This window comes from Triturus cristatus, chromosome 7 (assembly GCF_964204655.1).
Source record: "Triturus cristatus chromosome 7, aTriCri1.1, whole genome shotgun sequence".
Classification (NCBI taxonomy): Eukaryota; Metazoa; Chordata; class Amphibia; order Caudata; family Salamandridae; genus Triturus; species Triturus cristatus.
In genome coordinates, this window is record NC_140590.1 from 566,995,284 (window position 1) to 567,007,543 (window position 12,260).

Sequence of the window (12,260 nt, forward strand, 5' to 3'; positions counted from 1 at the left end):
GTCATGTAGCAGATCCTATAGGCTGGCACACTGTGTGTTTGAGTGTTGGTATGAGTTACTGTGATACGTTTGGCTGGCTGTCACTCTTAGGGTCTTGAGATGATCAGTGCTGCCTTCTTTAATAGGCACCTACTCTGAAATTGATTCTGGGCTTAACTTCACCTCAGAGAGCTACTTTGAAGGTACTGGCGAGCTACCAGTGGCTCCCGAGCTACTCGTTGGAGACCCCTGGACTAGAAGTACTGCCTTTGCCTTTGCATCTTATGAGAGTGACAGTGCATTCTAAACCAGAGTTGTCCCATGGCTTCTGGCCACTCCCTTGAAGATTGCAGGCCACCTGCCTGCAGTCCTATTGTTAAATACAATGAACTGTTTTTATACTAAACTGAAGGAAACTAACAACTGTATCACATTTCCTACGTCACTAGATTCTGCGGGAATTAAGTCATAATAACCTGCATAACATTGATTTAAGCCTAATTCCCATCAGTGACAGCTACAGATGAAAGGCGGGCGTCTTGGCCCTACAGTCCCAGCACCCAGAAAGTAGCAAGGCTGGACAGCAATCGCCAGTGCGCCATCAATGGTATCGTACTTGCTCCATCAGACGGCATTGGACATCACAAAACCAGAGTTTCAGTGTAAAAGAGCGAAAGAGAAGGATCCCTGTTGTTGATAGCAGGGCTGGTTTGAAGCTTCAGTTTTCTACCTGTCATGTGCTGGTAACCTCTGACAGTGTGCAGTCCCTTGAGCCCCTTGGCCTGAGTTTTGGTCAACCCCTCTCCTTTCTTTGCTCCAACGGAAGTGCAGTGCACCGGAGGATCTAAGGCGCTACATAATGAAAGGAAAATTAAATGAAAGAGCAGCCCAAACATCCTCTGACACTGAATAGCGAGTGTTAGAGCCTGAAAGTGTTGCTGAGCGTGAAAGTCTGTTGCTCTTTCCGATTAATAGTACTTGGGTCTGCACGAGATGATCTGTGCCCATGACCAACGAAGAGCACAATATCTGTAGTGCCTGCCGCAAAGGAAATATATTGGTGCACTGCCTTGAGACATTGAGACTTTCGAGTGAGCTGTGAGTGTTTGCCAGGAGGGCACACCAACTAAGCAGTACTATTTTCATGAAGAGGCCTGAATCGAGAGGCCCAATGCGGAAGAAGACAATGGAAGCAGATTTGATGGACAATAGAAGCCAGCCAGAGAGGCTTTGAACGGACTTTGGGCACAGTTGCACAAGCGATTCCAGTACAATTGTATAAAGTAAATGTTAATTAAGTTCTCATTTGACTGAATTGCCATGGAAGAGGAAGTGGCTTCGCCTCTAGCATCCAAAAATGGTCCACCTGAAGTGAGTCTTTGTGCTACTATGTGTGTTCGGAGACCTGTCCCGAGAGAAGTAGAGAATAATAAGATGATGTTACAGCAACACCTTGACGACCTAATGAATATCGATATAGACCTAGATTCAGATTAACATGAGTCTTAGTTTATTGCCTACGTAATGGCAAAAGGAGGGTCTGAGGTTCTGTAATTCTCGAGACTGACTCCATTTTATTGTGCCACCATTTTGTGCTGCCCTCACGTAGGCCTGTGAAGGTAGCCTGGCGAACAAAGTGGCCTGGCCTTCTTAGTCCATGTATACATTAACTAGGTTTCTTTCTGACTGTGGAATGAACTGTAAGAAACTGACCTCTTCACCTGAAACTGACCTCGCGAAGCCAATTTCCCTGATCGATCTTTGTCTGAGATTGCCAATCAAGATACTGTACATGTAATCATGCCATGCCCTGCAGTGCCATCTAAATCAGATTAACCTTTGTGAACTATGTAATTATAATGTTTTGCCCATATCCTGCTAAAACCCCAAAGGCTACTCACCTGCTGACCCTCCAGATTTTCCATTTGTTTAGGAATGTAATTGGTACAACTCCCTTACATGCCTGGGGCAGGATAAAGAGTATATAAGATGTGAAGTAAGACCATTCTATGGACTACCTCATTCAGTTGCTATGGCTTCTGTGTGACGTAGTCACACTCATTTGAGTTTAATAAAAATGTTCTTTTATATTTCAGCTTCTGTGCCAAATTCTTTATTATTGGTTTGAATGGACTAAGTATCTGTGAGACCCCTGAGAAGGAAATCATATTTCTTCACCCCCCAACTCACGCGCTTATATAATGAGGCCAAGTCTTGGCAGGTTACCTGACTCCACTAGGGAGGCGATAATTATTCCTCTATTGAAACCGGGCAAACAACCTTGGGACAGAACGGCAGATAGGCCTTTATCCATGCTCAATCTTGACTATAAAATACTGAGCAAGATCCTGGCCACCCGATTGCTCCCCCACATGCCCACCCTCATACACGCCGACTAATCCGGGTTCATCCCCGCTAGAAACACAGCGCTCAATATCAGACTTTTACATATACTGGAGGCGGATTCCTACAATGCGGACACTGCCGCGATCTTTGCAATAAACATAGAAAAAGCCTTTGACAGCTTGGAGTGGGCATACCTGTTCCATGTGATGCGAAAGATGGGTCTAGGCCCTGACTTTGTGAGTTGGACAGCCCTCTTATATGCAGACTCTACTCCCAGGGTCAGGACGGGAGCGGTGATCTCAGAGCCATGCAGGGTAGGGAGGGGCACGCAGCAGGGATGTCCCCTCTCCCCTTTGTTGTTTGCTTTGGCAATGGAGCCCTTGGCGGCACATGCTAGATGGGGGCGGGCGTACCAAGGCCTTGTCGTCTATGGACAGATCCATCATATTGCACTCTATGCAGATGATCCTTTACTGTTCCTAGCAGATTCATGTGGAGCCTTACTGGGGGCCAAAACCCTGCTCCATGCTCTGAGCAAAGTGGCTGGTTTAAAGGTAAACTGGTTGAAATCATGTATTTTTCCGGCGCGCAAAGTTAGACTGAGTCCGCAGAACATGGAAGGGATGAAATGGGAAGACAGATGTTTGCCCTACTTGGGTACGCATACCTACCATGGACAGGAGGATATTCTCGAGGGGAACATTGGAAAGGCAATCAGGGGGGCCAAAGCTAACTTCGAATTCTGGGGATCCCTACCTCTATCAGGGGCGGGCCGGGTGGCGCTTCTCAAAATGGTGACCCTACCAAGACTACTATACTTCTTCAGGGCCTTGCCGGTCTGGATTCCAGCAGCCTAGACAGCTCAGAGCAATGGTCACCTTTTTCTGTGGGGTAAGGGCAGGCGCAGGGTAGCCCTCGCCACACTCATGCGACCCCGAGCAGAAGGAGACCTAGCGGTTCCAGACTACAAAACTTATTATTTAGCAGCCCAATTTCAATGGCTCACACAGTGGGTGGCAAGAGCCACCAGAGGTGAGAAGGAGCCCAGAGAGGTATGGGGTCCCCTGATGTGTTATCCCGAATAGTGCTACGGCTCCCGATCGCCACATCCCTCAACCTGGAGTTTGCCACGGCACGGAAATGCTGGAATAGGTACCTGCGGAGGGTGGCTATTAGAAGCCCCTATGCACCTGAAATTCCATTGAGGATGTGCAGGGCCCTACCACATGGGGACAACTGGCAGAGATTGGAGACCTGGGAGCAGCAGGGGTTAATGACCTTGGGAGACCTTTACAAGGAGGGAGACATGATCATATTTGACGACCTACGGGCTCGATATGACCTGCCAGGAGGTGATTTCTTACAATATACCGCCCTCACGGCAGCCATCAGGAAACACTGGAACATGGGCTTCACAGAGTCTCCTACTTCTATGGGGTGCCAATATGTGGTGATGGCAGCGGGCACCTTTAAGGCGGTGACATGTCTCTATAGACGAATGACACTAGATCCCTTATCCCCCCTGACAGCCCTGAAGCTCAAGTGGGAAACAGACATAGGGGAGGACATTCCGGATACAGCATGAAGTGAAATTGTAGAGAGGGCCTGGAAAAGTACGAGGTTTCAGTTAGTGCACTTTCACATCCTCCACAGAGCATATCTCACACCAGCTCGTTTGCATGAATATTTCCTGACCCAGCCAGCGTCCTGCCCAAGATGCGCAGCAGACAAGGCGGATTTTAACCATATGCTGTGGGACTGCCCATTTTTTGATATCTTTTGGGAGGAGGTGACAACCTTACTGGCAGATCTTACTGACAGGGACTTAAACCCCTCCATCGCGCACTGTATTCTGCATTGGTTTCCCCACACCTCAAAGAACAAAATCACTAGTAAATGTATTGATTTGTGTTTCCTATTAGCCAAAAGAACCATCACTACTCATTGGAAAGTGAAAAAGGGCCCTAGAATAGCTGAGTGGAAAGCAGAATTCCAAAAGTGGGCTGAGTGTGAGGGGTTAATTTGGTTACAAATTGCACATCGTACAGGCAGCGAGAAGGCACTGGAGAGGGCGAGAGCTTGGGAGAGGCTAGTTATGGGTCTCAAGGCCCCTGAGGACGAAGCGGAGGATGCCATTGCGGACGGCCCGAGGCAGCCATAGTTTAACATATAGTCAGATTTGAACCCACCTTATCTTGTCTGTCCACAACGGCAGTCGGCCGTTGGGAGGGATGCATGACCCCATGGAGATTTCACTTGTCCCGATGAACTAAACACTTGTGGCACTAGCTCTCCGGAGCTGTAGTGGATGGCCCTTACGTGACACGCCTGGGGGGATGGTGAGGGAGGGGGGTGGATGGGGATATTTGGAGTTGGGGTCAGAGATAGTTTGGTATAGTCAGTAGAAATGCATTCAAACATGAACCACGCCATGACCGGAAGGACGAGAAGACTGAAGAGCCGGTCAAGGGAAGACCTGGCTTGGCAGTTCGGGCTAGACTTTTCCCATGAGGCACAGGGTCAAGACTGATTTGCATATAGCTGGGTCTGAACTAGGGTGGCGAAATGAGCTAAAGAACAATGATAGATTCAACCCAGATCTGTGACTGGGGATGAGTGTCTGAAAAGTTTCAGCGCTCCATCCATCATCTCCTTGTGTTTGCTTTCTTTGCCCTAAGTTGGCAGGGTATGCCCAGACATGGGTCCTTTGCTCACTTTCCCACTGGATTCAAGCTAGCCTGGCTGATGAGGGGTGTTACCCTGAAACCTGTCCCAGGATGCTTGTTTCCAGTCCTGGGAAGACCCGGCTTGGCAGTTCGGGCTGGATTGCTCTCATGAGGCACAGGGCCAATACTGATTTGCACATAGCTAGGTCTGAACTGGGGTGGCGAAGTGTGCTAAAGAACGATGATGGATTCAACCCAGATAAGTGACGGGGGTGAGTGTCTGAAAGGTTTCAGCAGTCCGTCCATCACCTCCTTGTGTTTGCTTTCTTCGCCCTAAGTTGGCAGCCTTACCCAGACGTGGGTCCCTTACTCACTTCGCTACTGGATTCAAGCTAGCCTGGCTAATGATGGGAGTTACCCCTATCCGGTCACAGGATGCTTGTTTCCGGTCCAGGGAAGACCTGGCTTGGCAGTTGGGGCTGGACTGTTCCCATGAGACACAGGGTCAAGACTGATTTACATATAGCTGGGTTTGAACTGGGTTAGCGAAGTGATCTAAAGAACAATTATGGATTCAACAGAGATCTGTGACTGGGGATGAATGTCTGAAAGGTTTCAGTGCTCCGTCCATCATCTCCTTAATCTAACAGTGATGTGCAGGGTCCGGCACCGTCTTGAAGTTCTTTTTGAACATGCAGTCTAATTTAATATTAGCAGGAATGTATTTCAACAGATGTGGATCACAACATCATCTTTTGTATTTGCCCTCCCATCGTATGCATTAAAATAACATTTGGTACATTTTCAGTTTATATGTTCTGTTGATGCACATTCTTGGCTGTAGGTGTAGCCCATGTGATTTAGGACCTTATTATAAATTTGGCAGTCTGACCGCCAAAGAACCATGTCCGCGACTGCTAGGAGACTGCTGTGCCTGTGGCCTTCCACTGTATTACTAGTTTCCTGAGGGGCCGCAGGGTGACTGTGGTGGTCTTGAAGCAGCGGGCAATGAATTTCTATAAATAGCGATACCTGTGTGTACATTCTGACTGCATAAGTGTCAAATGCACACATATGCATGTTATATGTGGTACAATACCCATTGCAGGAGTCCGAACCATATGTGGAAAGTCTCTTTAATATGTACGTGGTCCCAAAGCACTTACCTGTATCTCGCCGAAGATGGGGTTGTATTCCTCAGGGTGAAGATGCTCCTGTCTAGGGCGCACCTGAAGAAAGAGATCCATATCGAAATCTGCTGGGAAGAACTGGATAGGGTTAAGTATGCACCCCAAATCCTTTGTTTCCGCTGACAGCTCGTCAGGAAGTCAACTCATAATACGGATGGCGGTGTTACACCTCTGTCCTGCCCAATGGAATGGAGGCTGTCTTCCCCCGACCGAGACCCTGGCGGTCGGCAGTGTGCTGGTGGTGCTCATGGTCCAGCCGTGGTCTTCGCAAAGCCAATCTGCTCAATTCATGATATGATGGACGTCTCACCACCATCGGACCGCCACAGCAGGGACGGTGGTACGCGGACTGCCGAACTCGTAATAAGGCCCTTGGTAGCTGCTTTCATTTCTGCAAGGTTATGTAGTTTGCTGCCTCTCTCATTGTATCTGAAAGTAGTGTAATAGTATATATACTTACAATAAAGTTTTTATGTTTGTTACTTACATATAAAATAGTGCAACTACTTCTATTTTGTGGAGCTGCATGTGTGCTCTTTTCAAATGGTTCACACTGTTTTGCAGCTTTTCTGCTGTTGGGGTTGTATTAATGTCAAAAAGGTGCTTACTTTTAAGTTGAATTTAAAAAAATGCTAATTTCATTTTAAATGTTAATTTGTTGATAATTTGTAGAGTTAGCAGCCGTGTTGCTGGAACGTTGTGGGAACATCCCCCTGGCACTCCCAGGTTCCTGATGTATAGTGGCTATGTTGGAAGGGTTTAAGAACTCCCAAGAGTGTGATCGTCAAAGCAAGGACCTCCTACGGACCAGCTGCAGTGCAGGTGGCGAGTGTGGTAGTGATCTTCTATCATTTTTCTTTGCCAGACTCGGGAGTCGCTGTCAGTCCCCTTAGCATAGCATTGTGTAATTCCTCCTGCTGATCAGTTGGGGGGACTATTTGGACTATTGGGCCTGTACACGAGGACAAGCAGGGGACGCGGGGGAAAGGAACTGCACTTTTTGGTGTTTGATCTGCTTTAGCCTATCGGACACAGGGGCTCCTATGGGGAACGACTTTGTACTTGTAGCTTGTGATTAGGTGGGGTAGTGCTTCCTCTGTGGCTCACTCATGGGAATGAGGAAAGCTCCCGCCCCGCAAAGGTACCTTCGCCACCCCCTCCACCGCGAGTCACAACTATTGAAGTATTTCTACCCTGAACTGTTTCAGTGCTGTCTAAAAAAATTGACGTGACGGAAAGAAGGCTATAACTATCTAGTGGCAGTCTACCTCAGCCTTTATCTGAGTATCCCATGTCCTCAGAGCACCCAAGGAGAGATGAAGGGACATGAGCCCAAGTGGTTGGGGAGAGGGTGTTGAAGGGGAGCCATGGGGGTTCCTGGAAGCTAGAAGGTTGACATCGGAGGGGGCTACAGGAGCCCAAGCTCCTGACTCATTCTCCCCATGTCCCATAAGTCTAAGTTAAACACTGAGGAGAAGGGGGTGCATGCAGTATCTGAGAGCATTGGGACCTGTAAGGTCTCCCCATCCAACTCTAATTTATATTGATCTGAAGAGAAGGCCCCCTCCAGTAAGGAACTAATCTCAAAGCTCAGGGCCGTTCTAAACCCAAAACTTGAACCAATGTCTATGTTAAGTGACATCAAGAATAGAGTGTCTGTTTTGGGTCACATCAATGGTGGGAGGGACTAGCAGGTAAGATAGCCCACCCCCCCAGCCAGTGGTCTCCACAGCTCTTGCCTGGGAGGATAGTACCACCACTTTCCAGGGTACATCTGAAATCACTGTAGGTCTTACCAGGCCACGGAGGGATCATATGTGCTCCTCCATGACACCCATGTCCCAAGTTGTACCTACAACAGAGAGTACCCATAGAACCACAGCCTCACCCCACCATTTGAGCATCATGGACACATTGAATTTACCACCAGAGGCCACCCCATATGTTGTGGTTCTGGGGAACATCCCACCTCGATCAAACTGTGCACCTGAGCCCCTCCAGGAGTTCAAAATTAAGTCGCATGTTGGCTGCATCTGTATGCCCACATAGACATGGGGATTGCAGACTCATTTCCTATGGTTAGAGAGTTAGCTGGGTGGGTGCAGATTACAAAAACTCGGTAGGGGACTGAGTAGTGGTAAACTTCAACAGACCCTCGGTTGTGGCATATGTTCTGGCTGCGGTACTCAACCACAGGTTTCCTGACTCACGGGGCATCATAGAGCTCTCCCTGGGGTTCTTTTTTAACCAAAGAAGAATTGTCATACCAGTGTGACCCTTCGTTGGCAAACACCGAGCTATTATGGTAGCACCCGCCAGTCCATCGGGTAGCCTCCGTTGCTGAACCTTCAGAATCGATTTGCTCCCTTGAGTAGTCTTGAGATGCGTGACTAACTGGAAGCTACTGTTCTTCCCTCTTTACACCCTCAGTATACTACCTCATCAGTGGTCCCCTCCAAGTACATTGAGCCCCCCTCTCCACCCACCTAGTCCATCACCTCCACAATGGTCACCTTACCCACTATTTCAAAGGGCTTAAAGTTATTGTTCTGGAATTTTGCAAGGCTCTCAGCCAAGTTTCCCGACCCAAATTGAGTGGAGTTTGTTAAAACTTTTCAGATCATCTGTTTGCAGAAAATGTGGGAAGTGAAGAATGCCTTTTTTATGGAAGGCTGCAAGACTTAATTTACACCAGCAGTGCCCTTGGTGGCAGGGAGGGCAAGTGGAGTTTGATTACGTTTGTGGCAGTGGAGTTGAACGGGCATGTTGTGGATCTGATGTGGGATATGAGGACATTGCAGGGGTTAAAGTTATCTGTTCTGAGAACCCCCTATCCTGTTGGTGAACTTTTACAAAGCCAGAGGTGGGTCTGATGGGGTATCTAGCATACAACACTTAAGCTCAACCCTAAACTCGAGGGTGGCCCATGGGGTGGGGGTGGAACTGTAGCTGACATTCTTATCAGGGTTTTAACTGCCCCTTATGTGATTGCCCTTTAATGATTTAAGCCAAAATTCCCATGTGTATGGTGTCAGAGGGGCTTCAGTTTGTTCATTCCAATGGATGTGTGGAGTTGGGTGCAATCATACAGAATCCCATAACCAGGCGTTTGACCTGGACAAGCTGGTTACCGCTCCTAACCCAATTATCATACCAACATTTAAGGGGAGGAGCTGCTCCTCTATAATCAAATTTATTTTAGTGTCTACACCATTAATTTTGAGTATTGCCTTCTTTAATATCATTCAGTGTTTTTAGCGATCATAATCCCCTTGCCTTAGTACTTGAGGGTTTCATGGTCCCTACTTTCTCACAGTTGGAGGCTCCTAGCAAGCGCTCCCTTGCTGACCATGGCAGGCAACTACAATACCCAGGGGAACCCGGGGCATCTCATTGCATCTCTCTTAACTAACATGGCCCAAGAGATATCCATCTGTTTGGATGCAGATGCCCTGGAGAAAGATGTCCTGCAAGCATTCAAGGGCTTCACGGGCAAAGTTAAGGAAATATTGTCCGTACCCTCTACACGCCTGTGGGGGTGGAGGGGGGAACACAAAATGGTTTGGTGGGGCTAGCTCCAAGTGTAACTGGCAGTTGAAAGAGGCCGTAATGCTGGTCCCCAAAGACAGGAACCTAGTGGTAGCCCATACGTAGGGCTTCAGGAAGGCACTACCCAACCGTAAACACACTTTGAAGTGGCGGCTGGCATATAAGGAGTGCGGGGAACAAAAATAAAAGAACTAAATAATATATTTATTTTTTTAAATAATCCCACTTACCTTCCTGGCCCGAAGTCCTCCTCCTCCTCCTCGCTCTGGTCTTCTCCAAGCAGGCAGGTAGGCTCCAGGAAACTGCAGTAACCAATCCTAGAATTGCAACACCTGGATTGGAGGGAGCGGCCTATCTCGCTACTTCCAAGGACACTGGAGCCCTGTGCTATCTCTGGGTTAGGGAAGTTTAAAATGTGCATGTCTGGCTGGCCGTCGCAAGACTGCTGACCAAGAAGACATGCGCACTTTAAACTTAAAGTGCTCTGCCCATCACTGCTTTCTGTGGCTGCCTGACTGACAGCAGTAGTAATCAGAAAGCCAAGCACTCCGTCCTGACGCTCGGCTCGGGACAGAGCTTTAAAAAATAAAATTGTAATAAATTAACTTTTATTATCATTTTATTTTTCCATCTCGGGGCAATTTTTTAGTTTATTTATTTTATTTATTTATAAAGTTTTATATAGCGTGAACAAGATCCCGAGGGATAACAGAGCGCTTTACAATAGGATGAAAGAGGGGACATGAAAGCAATAAAAGAAAAGAAAAAGAAAATAATACAATAAACAGGTGTAAGCAAACAACGAAGGGGGGTAATAATATGAAGTAATGCAATATCGAACTCCAATTGGGAAAAGGAGATAATACAATAATCAGATGTAAGAGAACAATGAAGGGGGTTAATAATATGCAGTAATGAGGCGCCGTATCAAATGGAATTAAAATGGTAATAGGAACAAAGTCAACGATCAAGTGGGTCTAGTCCTCTTAAGGTAAGAATTTACTCATTAGGAATCTTTTGGCTTCCAATTTGAACGCCGCCGTCGAGGAGAGTCTGCGTACTTCCGGTGGAAGAGAGTTCCATATCTTTGGGGCAGCTCCGGAGAAGGCACGGTGACAAGTTCTCTTTTTGCTAAGGATGAGTGGTTTCAAGAGGAAAGTAGTGGCGCTTCTAGTTGCTCTTCCCCCACAGGATAGCTCAAGTTTTTGCGCAAGATACCTGGGAGTATTGAAGTGAAGGGCTTTGTGCACCAGAACTGCAATTTTTAACTGAATTCATGCTTCATAGGGTAGCCAATTGAGAGATTTTAGTACTGGGGATATGTGCTCATTTCTTTTGGAGCCAGTGACCAATCTAGCCGCGTTTTCAGTGAGGCCCTTAGGGGAGCCAAGGCGTATTTGGGAAGGCCACAGAGGGTAGCACTGCCATAGTCTAGTCTCGGCAGGACAAGCGCTTGGACCACCTGCTTGAAATCATTTTGTAGTGGGAAAGGTTTGATATTTCTCATCAAGTGGTTGGCTCCCTTAGATACATTGTTGAAGTGACTTTTCATATTCAGGTGGTTGTCCATGGTGACTCTGAGAGATTTGGCTGAGTCTATGATGAACGGAGTGCAGTTGAAAGCGGTGAGGTGAGTCAGCCAGAGATTTAGGTTGGGGATATGGTTCCGAGGGGACATGAGCAGGAATTCTGTTTTGGAGGTGTTGAGCAGGAGATGGTTCTTGGTTAACCAATTTTGCGTGGACGTTAGGATAGTGTTGAGTGAGATGATGTTTTCCAGGGATGAGATTTTCAAATAGAGTTGTGTATCATCAGCATACATATGGAAGAGAATGTTTGTGGAATTTAGAGAGTTAACAAGAGGTTCCAAGAAAAGGTTGAAGAGGATAGGAGAAAGGGCAGCCCCTTGGGGGACCCTCATAATTACTGGAGAGGGCTGGAAAAGAGAGTGATTTGCCTTGACTCTTTGTGATCTGTGATGAAGGAAGGATGAGAACCATTGCAGCACCAGATCCAAGAAACCCATTCTGTTTTGCAGGATTGATAGGAGGTTGTCATGATTGACCATGCCAAATGCTGAGGAAAGGTCAAGGAGGATCAGGAGACAGGAATCGTTTTGGTCAAGCATTTTCAGAATGTCTGAAGAATTATGTGGATGTCTTTATCACTGAATGGGGTAAAGGTGTCCCATGACGCGTTATTCTTGGTGTTCTTGAAGGCCGAGTTGCATTTTTCAAAGTAATCAAGGGGTGAGGCGGCACTAGTGGGGGGTAATGGAGTATTCTTAGAGGCGATGTCAGTGGAGATGAGTCTTGACTTCTCCTTGAAGAAAGCATCAAATTCTTCTGAGAGGTTTGGACCTGCGACTGATTGCTGTTTGACCAAGTCGAAAAGTTTCTTAGGGCGGTTTGCCGCTTGGTCAAGTTTTAGTCTGAAATAGTCAGCCTCAGCTCTCTTGATTTGTTTATTGTAGAGGCTCCTGGAGTCTCTCAGGAGTTTTAGCTGGTCCGGTGAGGGTTTGGATCGCCAG